The sequence below is a fragment of the Coenobita brevimanus genome, chromosome 2 (assembly GCF_032717465.1).
Source record: "Coenobita brevimanus isolate Jiangsu-jjx chromosome 2, ASM3271746v2, whole genome shotgun sequence".
NCBI lineage: Eukaryota > Metazoa > Arthropoda > Malacostraca > Decapoda > Coenobitidae > Coenobita > Coenobita brevimanus.
In genome coordinates, this window is record NC_136955.1 from 14,957,999 (window position 1) to 14,976,937 (window position 18,939).

The window sequence follows — 18,939 nt, forward strand, 5'->3', positions numbered from 1 at the left end:
GGCCTGCAGTTCATTTGGTTCATATCCAGATGAACCTGAGGCATCATCGACTTCCTCTATTAATGAGGTGGCAACTTTGGTATTTTACCCATATTTAAGTCTTAATTTTGGAAGGATGTCCACACAGTAAGAATGCTGCCTTATGCTATTCCTAATCTTTCTGGTACAAATGTCTAGCCAAAGCTGCATAAAAGGCGCTTAATCTAGCAATAATAAAATACAAAAATGCATTGTTTCAATGAAGGGGTTATTTTTTAAAGTTTCTTATAGTTTCAAGCTTCAGTTATTGAAAAAAAAAAAAAAAACATGAAGAACTCAGCGAGTGTAAAACCCGTATCGATCAGTTGATCTAAGGATCGAATATTTGGCTTAGACCGCGACTTTGACCATCGAAAAATTGCTGTCAAAGTCGAATTATTCATTCATGCCTAACCTTTGCCTCTTACATCAACTTGGATTCAAAACCATATTACAATTGTTTGAGTTGACTTCTATAGTAACCCTGAACTTGGAACTTTCCCTGTAACCTTGGCTTTTGACTGTTTTCAAAATACATTTATTTTTTTTTTTAATCTGAAACCATCAATAAGTGTAGTATACATCAGCTAAGAACAGTTTAAGCTGACATTGCCTTGTGACTTTGACCTTTCCCCGGACTCTCTCAACAACAACATGTCAAACTCTCGTGTGGCCCGCAGCTCATTAAGTTTGATCCAAATCGCATTAAAACTGTTTATTTTGCTCACAGACAGGCACATGGACCTAACTTTGACGTTGCCCTAAAATCTTGACCTCTTCAGATTGTTATTAAAATTATTTCCCTCTGTTCTTCCCTGACCCTCAATAGTCTCCCAATGTTTTGTGTACATCGGTTAAAAACTGTTGAAGCTGTCCTTGGCTTTTAACTTATTGTACTCGAAAATTATAAATGTATTCCTTGACCAACCCCCAACCCTTCCACCAAGTTTCACTAAAATCTGATGAAAACTGAGCTATTTGTTTATAAAAGTTGAAGTTTGACCTTGTCCTGTGATCTTGACCTTTGTCTGCTTGCTCTCTAAAACTGAACAACTTCATTCTTAACTTACCCTCATTGATATCCCAGAGTTTGGCTAAAGCTGCTTAAAAATCCTGTACGATGAGTTTGCTTGGTCGCTGCTTGACCTAGCCCTGTGACCATGACCTTTGACTTATTGTTCTAAAAGGGCAATAGGTTTCCTCGTGAACTATCCCTCAACCCTTCCATCAAATCGCCAAAATCGGTTAAAAACTGCTTCTTACACACACACACACACACACACACACACACACACACACACACACACACACACACACACACACACACACACACATGGCTAATCATAACACCCGCTCTCATTAATTAAGATGCGGTTGTAAAAAGGAACTGCATTCTCGAAATACACTGATGTATTCCATGTCAGGCATGAGGCTCAAAAACCATCACATCATTCTTCTTGTTTGCCTCCAGTCAATCTGATTTAAATGAGAAGTTTACATGGATAACGTGATGTTAGATTGGGTTAGGTAAAGTTAGGTTAGGTCAAGTCTGGCTTGGTCTGACCTGGTGGGGTCTGGTTTGGTCTGACCTAATCTTTTCTGATTATGCGTGGTTTTGGATGATCAAATCAGGTTAGGTTAGGTTTTGTATGGCCAGGTCAGGTTAGGTTAGGTTTTGTATGGTCAGGTCAGGTTAGGTCAGGTTTAATATGGTCAGGTCAGGTTACGTTAGGTTGTGTATGGTCATGTCAAGTTTGGTTAGGTTTTATATAGTAAGGTCAAGTTAGATTAGGTTTGGTGGGGCCACGGCAGAATTTTAGGAGGGTCATGGCTGGATGGTGTAAGTGAGTGACCGTGGTGGCGAGCGGACGTGTTTATGCGACCTCCCGCCCTTGGTGTAACTTGGCGCTTCGTAGCAGCCTGGGTTCAGCCTGTTGACCCTGTCCCCTCCCCTGCACTTAAGGTTCATGACTGAGTTGAATGTGCAGTGGCAGAATGTGCGCTCTTCCAATCTACCGGTACCGACCCAGTGAACTTTACAAATTGAAGTGGGGATGCGGCTATCCACCAAGTTCAGTGATTCAGTGCTTGAAAGACCTGGAACTTTTTCACAATCGTGGTGGACGAGGTGGTAGATGGATTGTGCGCACAGTGCCTGTGATTACGAGCGGAAAAAGGAAAACAAAAAATGTTGTACCAAGACCTCGCAACCTTTGTGAAGTGCCACGTGTATGGTATAACCTTCCTACCCTCCTCCTATCCAACGTAACCTCACTGACCAACAAGATGGAAGAAGTGATTGAAGCAGTGCGCACTACAGGCTGTGACATGATGGGAATTACAGAGGCGTGGCAGATTACCCCTGAAGTGTGTAACATTCAAAACTTTGTGTTATTTCACCATCTCAGGGTTAATTGCAGGGGTGGAGGGGTAGCGTTGTTCTGTTGCGCTGACCTGAATCCCTCACACCTCAGTGTTGAGATTCCCGAGGGAGTTGAGGCCTTGTGGGTTAGGCTAAACCCCCGTCTCCACCCCCGTCACACTGCATCTGTCATCGTGTGTGTGGTGTATCACCCTCCACGTGCCCCCACCACCCACCTCCTCACCAATCACATCATTAAGACTGCCGACGCCCTACAAGTGAGATTTCCTGCTGCAAAGCTGGTTGTATGTGGGGACTTCAATCACCTGGACATCAGTGAATTTTACACCAGCTAAATCTTACTCAGGTCGTGAATTTCCCCACCCACGAGCAAGCAACCCTCGACCTTATCATCACTGATATGGCCCAGCAGTACTCCCCTCCCCGACCTCTCCCCCCTCTCGGCCGGAGCACCCATATCACCATTCTATGGACGCCGGCACCTAACACCTCCATGCCAAGGCAAAGGGTCACTCGATACCACCGCCCTATGCCGGACTCTGCCATGAGGGAGTTTGGAAGGTGGGTAATTCAACACCAGTGGAGGGAAGTTTTGGACACTGAGGATGTAGATACCAAGTGGAGGAACTACGCCACAACCACGACTGAAGCCTTCCACCACTTCTTCCTTGTCAAAGATTTCTCCGTGGATACATCAGATGTCCCATGGATGACACTACACCTCAAGTGACTCATCAAACAACGCAACAGGACTTATTACACCGACTGCGTGGCTTGCAAAAGCAAACTTCTATTCTTCCCTGTACCTCTGACTTATTACCTGACCTAGCAGCTCGAGAGATTAACGGTCACTTTGCCTCTATCTGTAAGAGTCTGCCCCCTCACGACCCTTCTCTCCTACCTGCCTACCTCCCTTCCTCCTCACCATCCCCCTCTGTCCAGGTGGCCAACGTAGCTACGAAATTGAAGAAACTGAGGCATAACAGATCTACTACACCTTCTGACCTGCCAATTAAAATTTACAAAGAATTTGCCCCAGAGCTTGCTCTCCCACTGTCCTCCATAATTAATGCCTCATTATCTCAAAACTTCTGGCCCAGTGACTGAAAAATTTCCTACATAACACCCATCCCCAAAATCCATAGCCCACAGTCACTCAGTGACCTCAGACTAATTGCCATTACCCCTATCCCAGGCCTTATTTGCGAGGATTTTGTTATTGACTTGGCATATGATAAAATTAAAAACTCAATAGATATACAACAATATGGTAACATGAAGTCCTCCTCCACTACTCATTGCCTTGTCAGTTTTCTTGACTTCCTACACAGCCACCTGAACAAATGCAACACCTCTCTGGCTGTTGCTTTTGTTGAATTTAGAAAGGAATTTGACCTTGTTGACCACACTGTTGTCATCAACAAGGCCATACGACTGGGACTCCATCCATAGCTGACAGTGTGGCTGGCTGACTTTCTCACCGGGCGACATCAGGCCGTCAGGTATCAGGGGTCGATCTCCTCCCTCCTCCCCCTGACCTGTGGGGTTCCCCAGGGTACCAAGATGGGTCCACTGTGCTTCCTCATCCTCATCAACGATGCCCTCACGGACACCCCGCATCAGTGGAAGTATGTTGACAACAGTACCGTTGGCATTCCCATCAACACCAGGCAGCCGGACTACTCACCACTCCAGTCCACCCTGGCCAGACTCAAGAAGTGGACTGAGGAGAACAAAGTGACAATCAACCACACCAAGACCATGGTGATGCACTTCTGTACCTCCTCACAGGCCGTGGCTCGTCCCCAGCTGTCAGTGGGCGCCCATCCCCTCCAATTGGTCCAGTCCACTAGACTGCTCGGTGTAACGGTGGATGACCGGCTGAGCTGGATGCAACATGTCAACATAGTGAGGACAGCCTCATATAAACTGTACATGCTGCGTAGACTCAAGTCACTGGGAACGCCAGCAAAGGAGCTAAATGAAGTTTATACCACCTTCATACTCCCTACCCTCATGGAAGGATGTCCACACAGTAAGAATGCTGCCTTATGCTATTCCTAATCTTTCTGGTACAAATGTCTAGCCAAAGCTGCATAAAAGGCGCTTAATCTAGCAATAATAAAATACAAAAATGCATTGTTTCAATGAAGGGGTTATTTTTTAAAGTTTCTTATAGTTTCAAGCTTCAGTTATTGAAAAAAAAAAAAAAAACATGAAGAACTCAGCGAGTGTAAAACCCGTATCGATCAGTTGATCTAAGGATCGAATATTTGGCTTAGACCGCGACTTTGACCATCGAAAAATTGCTGTCAAAGTCGAATTATTCATTCATGCCTAACCTTTGCCTCTTACATCAACTTGGATTCAAAACCATATTACAATTGTTTGAGTTGACTTGTATAGTAACCCTGAACTTGGAACTTTCCCTGTAACCTTGGCTTTTGACTGTTTTCAAAATACATTTATTTTTTTTTTTAATCTGAAACCATCAATAAGTGTAGTATACATCAGCTAAGAACAGTTTAAGCTGACATTGCCTTGTGACTTTGACCTTTCCCCGGACTCTCTCAACAACAACATGTCAAACTCTCGTGTGGCCCGCAGCTCATTAAGTTTGATCCAAATCGCATTAAAACTGTTTATTTTGCTCACAGACAGGCACATGGACCTAACTTTGACGTTGCCCTAAAATCTTGACCTCTTCAGATTGTTATTAAAATTATTTCCCTCTGTTCTTCCCTGACCCTCAATAGTCTCCCAATGTTTTGTGTACATCGGTTAAAAACTGTTGAAGCTGTCCTTGGCTTTTAACTTATTGTACTCGAAAATTATAAATGTATTCCTTGACCAACCCCCAACCCTTCCACCAAGTTTCACTAAAATCTGATGAAAACTGAGCTATTTGTTTATAAAAGTTGAAGTTTGACCTTGTCCTGTGATCTTGACCTTTGTCTGCTTGTTCTCTAAAACTGAACAACTTCATTCTTAACTTACCCTCATTGATATCCCAGAGTTTGGCTAAAGCTGCTTAAAAATCCTGTACGATGAGTTTGCTTGGTCGCTGCTTGACCTAGCCCTGTGACCATGACCTTTGACTTATTGTTCTAAAAGGGCAATAGGTTTCCTCGTGAACTATCCCTCAACCCTTCCATCAAATCGCCAAAATCGGTTAAAAACTGCTTCTTACACACACACACACACACACACACACACACACACACACACACACATGGCTAATCATAACACCCGCTCTCATTAATTAAGATGCGGTTGTAAAAAGGAACTGCATTCTCGAAATACACTGATGTATTCCATGTCAGGCATGAGGCTCAAAAACCATCACATCATTCTTCTTGTTTGCCTCCAGTCAATCTGATTTAAATGAGAAGTTTACATGGATAACGTGATGTTAGATTGGGTTAGGTAAAGTTAGGTTAGGTCAAGTCTGGCTTGGTCTGACCTGGTGGGGTCTGGTTTGGTCTGACCTAATCTTTTCTGATTATGCGTGGTTTTGGATGATCAAATCAGGTTAGGTTAGGTTTTGTATGGCCAGGTCAGGTTAGGTTAGGTTTTGTATGGTCAGGTCAGGTTAGGTCAGGTTTAATATGGTCAGGTCAGGTTACGTTAGGTTGTGTATGGTCATGTCAAGTTTGGTTAGGTTTTATATGGTAAGGTCAAGTTAGATTAGGTTTGGTGGGGCCACGGCAGAATTTTAGGAGGGTCATGGCTGGATGGTGTAAGTGAGTGACCGTGGTGGCGAGCGGACGTGTTTATGCGACCTCCCGCCCTTGGTGTAACTTGGCGCTTCGTAGCAGCCTGGGTTCAGCCTGTTGACCCTGTCCCCTCCCCTGCACTTAACCCTATTCGGTGCACCCCGTATCATTTTTGATACGCCCTAACTAATTTTTGCCAATAAACTCTAGTTTGTAAGCAATGCATGGTCTCACGATTGTTTTCTTGTTAAATTACTGGAAACACAACAAAATAGTGATTCTGAGCGAAAAAACTGGGTTGAAACTAGCGTTTTCTCTAAAATTAACGATTTTTCCCCGTGGAGAGCGCTAAACAAAAAGAAAACGCTCGAAGATGAGTGAAATATCTGGGACCTTAGCCTACGCAAGCCCAACGGGCATCAACACAGCTTCCAGACGTACGATACGTTTCCTATTTTCATTCAAACTACTTTATTTTCTATGTATTATTCATTGTTCATACTTTATGACTCCTCATACCTAGTGAAATAATTATTTCATTCACTAATTTTATTATCTATGTATTATTCATTGTTTTTTCTCTATGACTCCTCATACCCAATGAAATGGTTGTTCGTACACATACACACAGATACACACATGTGCATTGTATTGTGCACACAGATACACACACGTGCATTGTAATGTGCACACACACACACACACACACACACACACAAACCTCGCGGCTCTCGTGTAGGCGTGCTGGACGACGGTTAGTTAGGCATTAATTAGGGGACGGGGTGGATGTGCCGACGGACGTAGTCATGGCTTTTACTTTCGCCTATGTTGACGACCCAGTCGAAGATTACTTGGAAGAGGTAGTTGGCGATGATGATGATGATGATGACCTTGCCTTGGATAGAGTAGCTGAGGGCGACGATGTAGATGATGATCAGAATGTTGACAAAATGAAGAAGAGTGGGTACCACTCAGAAACAGAAAGCCACTGGTGAAAAATAGATTAATCAGTTCTTTGGACCAGTGCTTGAACAAACATAATTATGACGAATTTGTCCTGCCACACGAGCTCAGGGAATAGACCTGCATTTTAGAGAAACCCCAGAGAAAATTAGATATCGGTAAGTCAATAATATGGACCAATCATACAGAAGGTAGGCCTGTTGAGAAGGTATTGCCTAGTGAAGGATGTTTTGTTAGGAGAGGCAAGGTCAGCTAATACAGAAATAATGGCATGGGAGTTGTTTATAACATCTAATATGATTGATGGTATTGTAACCCATGCTAACACAAGGCATAATTACCGAAATTTCTAATACTGACAGTGCTGAAATACCAACACACGTCAAGATGACTGATGCCATAGAATTGAAAAGCTTTTTTGGCCTGCTCTATCCAAGAGGTTTGTTGGGACAAAATAAATATTGCTATAATCGTCTTTTCATGGAAGGGTTTGGTCACCCAATATTTGAAGCCGTCATGTCAGTAAAACGATTTGGTTTCTTACATGCCGACATAACTTTTAACAACATTGATACCAGACACCAGAGATGGGTACACGATCAACATTGATACCAGACACCAGAGATGGGTACACGATCGGTTTGCAGCAATCAGGGAGCTTTTTGAACAGTTCAGTAATTGTTGTTGCTCAGTGTTAGAGCCAGGTGACTTCTTGACCACTGATGAAACGTTGTATGGGTGCAGAACACAAATAGGGTTCAGACTACAATAAGAGCAAACCCGTACTCTACGGCCTCCAATATAAATCTATTAATGCTGTTAGATATCCATTTACCTTTAGGACAGCTGTATATTCAGGTAAACCTGGAGAGCCAGGACCACACTACATACGCGGTACAGTCCCAACAGTGGAAGCTCTGGTAAGTCAGTTACAAGCCTCAGTCGACCTTAGAGGTAGGATTATTAGCCTGGATAGATTGTACACCAGTATAGAGTTGCTGGAGTGGCTTCAAACACAAGGTATCTCAGCCTTAGGTACTATAGATTCTACTATGAAAGGCATACCACCAGAGATAGTCACAGAAAGGGAAGATAGGTCATACCAAGTTTACTGGAAGAAACACGGGGAGGAATGACACTGAATCCTATGTAACACCCACCAAAAGCAAAGGTAAGAAAGATGTGTTACTTCTGAGCACAGTTTCCCCTATATTAAGCATTACCAAGGATGATTTGAAAAAAAAATATATATATATATATATATATATATATATATATATATATATATATATATTTAAATTGTATGATTTCACTAAAGGAGGCACTGACATGGATCAGAGAATAAGTTTTCATACAGTACACACTAAATCTAGAAGATGGACAGTGAATGCCCTTGGCTACATTGTCGACACTGCCTGAGTAAATTCACAGACAATTTATTCGTTATATAATAATCAGGACCCAAGAAAAATTGCTTCAATCTCCTATGGCTGGCAGATAGTGAAGGTATTGTGTAATCTGCAAATTGAAAGAAGAAAAGTTCAGGCTTGTGGTCTCACCAGGAATACAATAGCTAAGATGAATCTTATGCTCGGACAGGGAGATGTAGAGGAGGCCGTCCCAGAAGTAACACATGAGAATAGGTCAGGCAAGCAGCACAAGTGTCATTCATGCCTGGAGTCTCTTTATGGTCCAGGATTCACTCAGAATCGCCCCAAAGCAAAATCGTCCACGAAACAATGTCAAGTACGTCACTAGCACACCTGTGATCAGAATTGAAATAAAGTATGTATGAAATGCTATAGTAACATGCCCAATCAGTGAAAGTCTTGTTTTGGAAATTAAGAATGAATATGCATGTCTGTGAATATAGATTATGACTGAGTTTACGTTATATACGGATTATATTTTTGTTTAAAAATTTCCTTATATGATAGATGTAAATAGAGATACGGAAGGTGAGGATCTTGCAGCATAAGAATCCTCCGGCTTACTTATATTAGTTGTAAGTGTAGAGTAAAAAGGATGTTCGAGTGCGTAGGATCAAATACCGCCGGAAAATACATAGGAGCATAGGCATGGATAGCCCCAAGTTAACGGTTACTACTCTTTCGACCTGTGACGGGCTGTGGGTCACTGAGGGCCCTGTTAGTTAATTGGCACCCGGGATCTTTTTAACTTACCAGGGGTCGATGCAACAGGGGGTGGATCAGCTGAAATGAAGCATGGTCTCGCAGTGTAGAGACGGAGCTGGGGCCTGATTGACTGCTGTCTCCCTTGAAAGCGCCAGGCAAGGCTCTGGACCTAACCCCTCATATCCACACTGTGCCTGTGCATTACCCAGGGAACAGCTTGTTCTCCGGTTACAAGAGATATAGGGTTTAACCAGGAAGCTACAGGCTGCTCTAAGCGATTCAGTAATCCAAAAACTGGCACGTTTCCTGGTTAACAGTCTACTCGCAAGAATTTAATGGTGATCCCGCATGTACGGAGCTTTGGCTGGCAGCTGCATTTTCTCGTGGTGACTACTAACAGAGGATCAAGGGACTGACTTCTGGAGTGACTGACTGGCTGACCGACAAAGGTCTCAGTGATAGGCTAGTGATTGACCAGTGGGAAATTACTAATAAACTGACATCAGAAGGACAGTCTACTGACTAATTTGTCGGTATTTTGGGATTGACTGCCCCACTGATTAACCATTGATTTATACTGTATACTGATGATGTTTTGGGTATAACTATTCATAATTGAATATTTGTTATTGCATTGCTCTGAATACTCCTTGGGGCGTAGCATGAGCAGATAGAGCTACCGTGCCCTTTGAATAATTGGTTATAACTATTTCTCTGTGCCCTTCAATTTTAATTTGCAGTACTCAGATTTAGAAATACCTATATAATATATTGGTGACAACAGATTCAGCCTTCTCAAGGACCTCCTTCAGCTGTAAGGAGTGAGAAGCAGGTAGACCTTTATCATACAACAGAGGGGCAGGCAGAATAGGAGGTAGGTAAGGCACAAGGCTGTTGATGTGGAATTTTGCATTTATTATGCAATATGTATGCCTTTTCAAGCATTTATCTCCCGTACATCTACCGCCTTCTGCCTTATCTACCTCCTGTACTCCCCGGCCCTTTCTCACTCGCCATCCATTTGTATGATAAAGGTCTACCTGTTTCTCACTCCTTAGTTATACGTGAAGTGGGTCCATGAGAAGGTCGAGTCTGTTTTGTTCTCACGAATAGATTATATTTCACACACCAACACAATCCTCACAAACCACCACAGACCTCACACACCACTACAGTCCTCACACACCACTACAGTCCTCACACACCACCACAGTCCTCACTCACCAACCCAGTCCTCACACACCAACGCAATCGTCACACACCAACACAGTCCTCACACACCAACACAGTCCTCACACACCAACACAGTCCTCACACACCACCACAGTCCTCACACACCACCACAGTCCTCACACACCACCAGTCCTCATACCACCACTGTCCTCACTCATCAACACAATCCTCACACACCACCACAGTCCTCACACACCAACACAGTCCTCACGCACCAACACAGTCCTCACCCCACACGTGTAAAATTAATAAGAATAATCTTTTACTTCTATAAATTCATTATTATATAGTTGTAATGACATTTGAAAAATAAATAACTACTTTCTAAAGGGAGGAGGTTGGGGAAAGTGGTTGGTGGGATACATGGCGAGTTGGGTCCTCGTCCCGTATCCAGGTTACACACTTTTTGAGTGTGGCTGAAACTCGCTTAGCTAAATATTATATTCAGTCATTAGAAAGAAATATATGGTAGTATTCTCATCATCATCATTATGAACTTTCCATTTTTAGTCCACAGCAGGACTGAACTCTTCACTTAGGGAGGTTTTAGTCAGGAAGCCCTAACCCACGGCCCTGCACAGTTGTTGACTTTATACACGGGTTTTATTCGCTCCTGTGTAGAGCACAGCTGTCATGTGTGGGGAGGCTTCCCACACAGTTCTTCTCAACAGGATGGAGTCGGAGACTTTTCGTCTCATTAACTTTCCTCTTACTGGCTCCCTTCAACCTCTGTCTCTTCGCGGCACTGTTGCATCAGTCTCTTTTCTATCGCCACTTCAATGGTCACTGCTCCTCTGAACTGTCTGCTTGCATCTCTCCACCACCACAGCAGGCACGCAGCACCCGTCTTAGCAACAAACTCAGCCCTTTTCTGTCCAACTCTTTAATGCAAGAGTTAACCGTTGCTCCAGTCATTCATGTATGCAACAGGTCAACTCTGGAATTGTCTCCATCTCTGTTTTTTTTTTACTGCCTACGGTCTCCAGTCTTTCATACACAGTGTGTCCAGGCATCTCGAAATGAACTGATCTTGAATTTGGCTCTGCTGTCGTTTTTTTCTTGGAGGGAGCAATTTGCAGGTCCTGCCCTTTGGTTCCTTCTTTCTTGCATAAAAAAAAAATACTCGCATGTATAACCAGGTATTATTTACATGCTTACATTATTAGATTTCCTTGACTAATAGCTACCTCTCCATCAACTAGTCTACCTAGTAGTAAATCCACTGAAAGTGGGTTTAGGAGTTATGAAGGTGAGGAAGAGAGAGAGAGTATTAGCGGTGGCGAGTGAGTGAGAGAGATGGTGGTGAGAAAAAAGCGGTGGTAGTGAGACGGAGAGTATAGTAGAAGGGAATATAGTGGTGAGTGTGAGGGTGATGGAGGGAGGGAAGGTGGCGGTGAGGAAGATGGGAGGTGGTGAGTGTGAGGGAGGAAGGGTGGTGATGATGATGAGGAAGATGTGTAAGCTATCAACTTCCATGTTATGGACGGTGTGTGTGAAAGAGACAACAGTAAACGGTTTATTGATACTGCAGCCCTCAGACTGAAAATATAGCCTACGGCTTTGATATATGGCAAACATGATAAGCGTTGGTGAATGGTAAAATATTTTATCATTTGATATTTACATTAATTTTAAATTTGATAATAGTTAAACGTGTGTGTGTGTGCGTGTGTGTGTGTGTGTTTGTGTGTTTGTTTCAGTGCGCGCGGGTGCGGTACGATATGTTTGGCGGCGCTTGCCTTGCAACGGCGCCGACGTGTCCGAATGCGTTCCTTTCACTTCGTCAAACCAATAATATTACTCAAGATTCTTTTCTCGATACTAGGGTCGTAAGTGTGGGAAATCGCCAAGGGTTGCACCGAATAGGGTTAAGGTTCATGACTGAGTTGAATGTGCAGTGGCAGAATGTGCGCTCTTCCAATCTACCGGTACCGACCCAGTGAACTTTACAAATTGAAGTGGGGATGCGGCTATCCACCAAGTTCAGTGATTCAGTGCTTGAAAGACCTGGAACTTTTTCACAATCGTGGTGGACGAGGTGGTAGATGGATTGTGCGCACAGTGCCTGTGATTACGAGCGGAAAAAGGAAAACAAAAAATGTTGTACCAAGACCTCGCAACCTTTGTGAAGTGCCACGTGTATGGTATAACCTTCCTACCCTCCTCCTATCCAACGTAACCTCACTGACCAACAAGATGGAAGAAGTGATTGAAGCAGTGCGCACTACAGGCTGTGACATGATGGGAATTACAGAGGCGTGGCAGATTACCCCTGAAGTGTGTAACATTCAAAACTTTGTGTTATTTCACCATCTCAGGGTTAATTGCAGGGGTGGAGGGGTAGCGTTGTTCTGTTGCGCTGACCTGAATCCCTCACACCTCAGTGTTGAGATTCCCGAGGGAGTTGAGGCCTTGTGGGTTAGGCTAAACCCCCGTCTCCACCCCCGTCACACTGCATCTGTCATCGTGTGTGTGGTGTATCACCCTCCACGTGCCCCCACCACCCACCTCCTCACCAATCACATCATTAAGACTGCCGACGCCCTACAAGTGAGATTTCCTGCTGCAAAGCTGGTTGTATGTGGGGACTTCAATCACCTGGACATCAGTGAATTTTACACCAGCTAAATCTTACTCAGGTCGTGAATTTCCCCACCCACGAGCAAGCAACCCTCGACCTTATCATCACTGATATGGCCCAGCAGTACTCCCCTCCCCGACCTCTCCCCCCTCTCGGCCGGAGCACCCATATCACCATTCTATGGACGCCGGCACCTAACACCTCCATGCCAAGGCAAAGGGTCACTCGATACCACCGCCCTATGCCGGACTCTGCCATGAGGGAGTTTGGAAGGTGGGTAATTCAACACCAGTGGAGGGAAGTTTTGGACGCTGAGGATGTAGATACCAAGTGGAGGAACTACGCCACAACCACGACTGAAGCCTTCCACCACTTCTTCCTTGTCAAAGATTTCTCCGTGGATACATCAGATGTCCCATGGATGACACTACACCTCAAGTGACTCATCAAACAACGCAACAGGACTTATTACACCGACTGCGTGGCTTGCAAAAGCAAACTTCTATTCTTCCCTGTACCTCTGACTTATTACCTGACCTAGCAGCTCGAGAGATTAACGGTCACTTTGCCTCTATCTGTAAGAGTCTGCCCCCTCACGACCCTTCTCTCCTACCTGCCTACCTCCCTTCCTCCTCACCATCCCCCTCTGTCCAGGTGGCCAACGTAGCTACGAAATTGAAGAAACTGAGGCATAACAGATCTACTACACCTTCTGACCTGCCAATTAAAATTTACAAAGAATTTGCCCCAGAGCTTGCTCTCCCACTGTCCTCCATAATTAATGCCTCATTATCTCAAAACTTCTGGCCCAGTGACTGAAAAATTTCCTACATAACACCCATCCCCAAAATCCATAGCCCACAGTCACTCAGTGACCTCAGACTAATTGCCATTACCCCTATCCCAGGCCTTATTTGCGAGGATTTTGTTATTGACTTGGCATATGATAAAATTAAAAACTCAATAGATATACAACAATATGGTAACATGAAGTCCTCCTCCACTACTCATTGCCTTGTCAGTTTTCTTGACTTCCTACACAGCCACCTGAACAAATGCAACACCTCTCTGGCTGTTGCTTTTGTTGAATTTAGAAAGGAATTTGACCTTGTTGACCACACTGTTGTCATCAACAAGGCCATACGACTGGGACTCCATCCATAGCTGACAGTGTGGCTGGCTGACTTTCTCACCGGGCGACATCAGGCCGTCAGGTATCAGGGGTCGATCTCCTCCCTCCTCCCCCTGACCTGTGGGGTTCCCCAGGGTACCAAGATGGGTCCACTGTGCTTCCTCATCCTCATCAACGATGCCCTCACGGACACCCCGCATCAGTGGAAGTATGTTGACAACAGTACCGTTGGCATTCCCATCAACACCAGGCAGCCGGACTAACCACTCCAGTCCACCCTGGCCAGACTCAAGAAGTGGACTGAGGAGAACAAAGTGACAATCAACCACACCAAGACCATGGTGATGCACTTCTGTACCTCCTCACAGGCCGTGGCTCGTCCCCAGCTGTCAGTGGGCGCCCATCCCCTCCAATTGGTCCAGTCCACTAGACTGCTCGGTGTAACGGTGGATGACCGGCTGAGCTGGATGCAACATGTCAACATAGTGAGGACAGCCTCATATAAACTGTACATGCTGCGTAGACTCAAGTCACTGGGAACGCCAGCAAAGGAGCTAAATGAAGTTTATACCACCTTCATACTCCCTACCCTCATGGAAGGATGTCCACACAGTAAGAATGCTGCCTTATGCTATTCCTAATCTTTCTGGTACAAATGTCTAGCCAAAGCTGCATAAAAGGCGCTTAATCTAGCAATAATAAAATACAAAAATGCATTGTTTCAATGAAGGGGTTATTTTTTAAAGTTTCTTATAGTTTCAAGCTTCAGTTATTGAAAAAAAAAAAAAAAACATGAAGAACTCAGCGAGTGTAAAACCCGTATCGATCAGTTGATCTAAGGATCGAATATTTGGCTTAGACCGCGACTTTGACCATCGAAAAATTGCTGTCAAAGTCGAATTATTCATTCATGCCTAACCTTTCCCTCTTACATCAACTTGGATTTAAAACCATATTACAATTGTTTGAGTTGACTTGTATAGTAACCCTGAACTTGGAACTTTCCCTGTAACCTTGGCTTTTGACTGTTTTCAAAATACATTTATTTTTTTTTTTAATCTGAAACCATCAATAAGTGTAGTATACATCAGCTAAGAACAGTTTAAGCTGACATTGCCTTGTGACTTTGACCTTTCCCCGGACTCTCTCAACAACAACATGTCAAACTCTCGTGTGGCCCGCAGCTCATTAAGTTTGATCCAAATCGCATTAAAACTGTTTATTTTGCTCACAGACAGGCACATGGACCTAACTTTGACGTTGCCCTAAAATCTTGACCTCTTCAGATTGTTATTAAAATTATTTCCCTCTGTTCTTCCCTGACCCTCAATAGTCTCCCAATGTTTTGTGTACATCGGTTAAAAACTGTTGAAGCTATCCTTGGCTTTTAACTTATTGTACTCGAAAATTATAAATGTATTCCTTGACCAACCCCCAACCCTTCCACCAAGTTTCACTAAAATCTGATGAAAACTGAGCTATTTGTTTATAAAAGTTGAAGTTTGACCTTGTCCTGTGATCTTGACCTTTGTCTGCTTGTTCTCTAAAACTGAACAACTTCATTCTTAACTTACCCTCATTGATATCCCAGAGTTTGGCTAAAGCTGCTTAAAAATCCTGTACGATGAGTTTGCTTGGTCGCTGCTTGACCTAGCCCTGTGACCATGACCTTTGACTTATTGTTCTAAAAGGGCAATAGGTTTCCTCGTGAACTATCCCTCAACCCTTCCATCAAATCGCCAAAATCGGTTAAAAACTGCTTCTTACACACACACACACACACACACACACACACACATGGCTAATCATAACACCCGCTCTCATTAATTAAGATGCGGTTGTAAAAAGGAACTGCATTCTCGAAATACACTGATGTATTCCATGTCAGGCATGAGGCTCAAAAACCATCACATCATTCTTCTTGTTTGCCTCCAGTCAATCTGATTTAAATGAGAAGTTTACATGGATAACGTGATGTTAGATTGGGTTAGGTAAAGTTAGGTTAGGTCAAGTCTGGCTTGGTCTGACCTGGTGGGGTCTGGTTTGGTCTGACCTAATCTTTTCTGATTATGCGTGGTTTTGGATGATCAAATCAGGTTAGGTTAGGTTTTGTATGGCCAGGTCAGGTTAGGTTAGGTTTTGTATGGTCAGGTCAGGTTAGGTCAGGTTTAATATGGTCAGGTCAGGTTACGTTAGGTTGTGTATGGTCATGTCAAGTTTGGTTAGGTTTTATATGGTAAGGTCAAGTTAGATTAGGTTTGGTGGGGCCACGGCAGAATTTTAGGAGGGTCATGGCTGGATGGTGTAAGTGAGTGACCGTGGTGGCGAGCGGACGTGTTTATGCGACCTCCCGCCCTTGGTGTAACTTGGCGCTTCGTAGCAGCCTGGGTTCAGCCTGTTGACCCTGTCCCCTCCCCTGCACTTAAGGTTCATGACTGAGTTGAATGTGCGCTCTTCCAATCTACCGGTACCGACCCAGTGAACTTTACAAATTGAAGTGGGGATGCGGCTATCCACCAAGTTCAGTGATTCAGTGCTTGAAAGACCTGGAACTTTTTCACAATCGTGGTGGACGAGGTGGTAGATGGATTGTGCGCACAGTGCCTGTGATTACGAGCGGAAAAAGGAAAACAAAAAATGTTGTACCAAGACCTCGCAACCTTTGTGAAGTGCCACGTGTATGGTATAACCTTCCTACCCTCCTCCTATCCAACGTAACCTCACTGACCAACAAGATGGAAGAAGTGATTGAAGCAGTGCGCACTACAGGCTGTGACATGATGGGAATTACAGAGGCGTGGCAGATTACCCCTGAAGTGTGTAACATTCAAAACTTTGTGTTATTTCACCATCTCAGGGTTAATTGCAGGGGTGGAGAGGGTAGCGTTGTTCTGTTGCGCTGACCTGAATCCCTCACACCTCAGTGTTGAGATTCCCGAGGGAGTTGAGGCCTTGTGGGTTAGGCTAAACCCCCGTCTCCACCCCCGTCACACTGCATCTGTCATCGTGTGTGTGGTGTATCACCCTCCACGTGCCCCCACCACCCACCTCCTCACCAATCACATCATTAAGACTGCCGACGCCCTACAAGTGAGATTTCCTGCTGCAAAGCTGGTTGTATGTGGGGACTTCAATCACCTGGACATCAGTGAATTTTACACCAGCTAAATCTTACTCAGGTCGTGAATTTCCCCACCCACGAGCAAGCAACCCTCGACCTTATCATCACTGATATGGCCCAGCAGTACTCCCCTCCCCGACCTCTCCCCCCTCTCGGCCGGAGCACCCATATCACCATTCTATGGACGCCTTGGCACCTAACACCTCCATGCCAAGGCAAAGGGTCACTCGATACCACCGCCCTATGCCGGACTCTGCCATGAGGGAGTTTGGAAGGTGGGTAATTCAACACCAGTGGAGGGAAGTTTTGGACGCTGAGGATGTAGATACCAAGTGGAGGAACTACGCCACAACCACGACTGAAGCCTTCCACCACTTCTTCCTTGTCAAAGATTTCTCCGTGGATACATCAGATGTCCCATGGATGACACTACACCTCAAGTGACTCATCAAACAACGCAACAGGACTTATTACACCGACTGCGTGGCTTGCAAAAGCAAACTTCTATTCTTCCCTGTACCTCTGACTTATTACCTGACCTAGCAGCTCGAGAGATTAACGGTCACTTTGCCTCTATCTGTAAGAGTCTGCCCCCTCACGACCCTTCTCTCCTACCTGCCTACCTCCCTTCCTCCTCACCATCCCCCTCTGTCCAGGTGGCCAACGTAGCTACGAAATTGAAGAAACTGAGGCATAACAGATCTACTACACCTTCTGACCTGCCAATTAAAATTTACAAAGAATTTGCCCCAGAGCTTGCTCTCCCACTGTCCTCCATAATTAATGCCTCATTATCTCAAAACTTCTGGCCCAGTGACTGAAAAATTTCCTACATAACACCCATCCCCAAAATCCATAGCCCACAGTCACTCAGTGACCTCAGACTAATTGCCATTACCCCTATCCCAGGCCTTATTTGCGAGGATTTTGTTATTGACTTGGCATATGATAAAATTAAAAACTCAATAGATATACAACAATATGGTAACATGAAGTCCTCCTCCACTACTCATTGCCTTGTCAGTTTTCTTGACTTCCTACACAGCCACCTGAACAAATGCAACACCTCTCTGGCTGTTGCTTTTGTTGAATTTAGAAAGGAATTTGACCTTGTTGACCACACTGTTGTCATCAACAAGGCCATACGACTGGGACTCCATCCATAGCTGACAGTGTGGCTGGCTGACTTTCTCACCGGGCGACATCAGGCCGTCAGGTATCAGGGGTCGATCTCCTCCCTCCTCCCCTGACCTGTGGGGTTCCCCAGGGTACCAAGATGGGTCCACTGTGCTTCCTCATCCTCATCAACGATGCCCTCACGGACACCCCGCATCAGTGGAAGTATGTTGACAACAGTACCGTTGGCATTCCCATCAACACCAGGCAGCCGGACTACTCACCACTCCAGTCCACCCTGGCCAGACTCAAGAAGTGGACTGAGGAGAACAAAGTGACAATCAACCACACCAAGACCATGGTGATGCACTTCTGTACCTCCTCACAGGCCGTGGCTCGTCCCCAGCTGTCAGTGGGCGCCCATCCCCTCCAATTGGTCCAGTCCACTAGACTGCTCGGTGTAACGGTGGATGACCGGCTGAGCTGGATGCAACATGTCAACATAGTGAGGACAGCCTCATATAAACTGTACATGCTGCGT

General features: G+C 44.7%; 3 pseudogenes; all 3 read left to right on the forward strand.

The window, feature by feature from the left end:
- Nucleotides 1-3,964: 3,964 nt before the first annotated feature.
- LOC145391567 (uncharacterized) lies at nucleotides 3,965-4,382 on the forward strand (annotated as a pseudogene).
- An 8,262-nt stretch (nucleotides 4,383-12,644) lies between these two features.
- On the forward strand, nucleotides 12,645-14,479 carry LOC145391662 (uncharacterized; annotated as a pseudogene).
- Nucleotides 14,480-14,499: 20 nt separating this feature from the next.
- Nucleotides 14,500-17,726, forward strand: LOC145391673 (uncharacterized; annotated as a pseudogene).
- The last annotated feature ends 1,213 nt before the right edge of the window (nucleotides 17,727-18,939 follow it).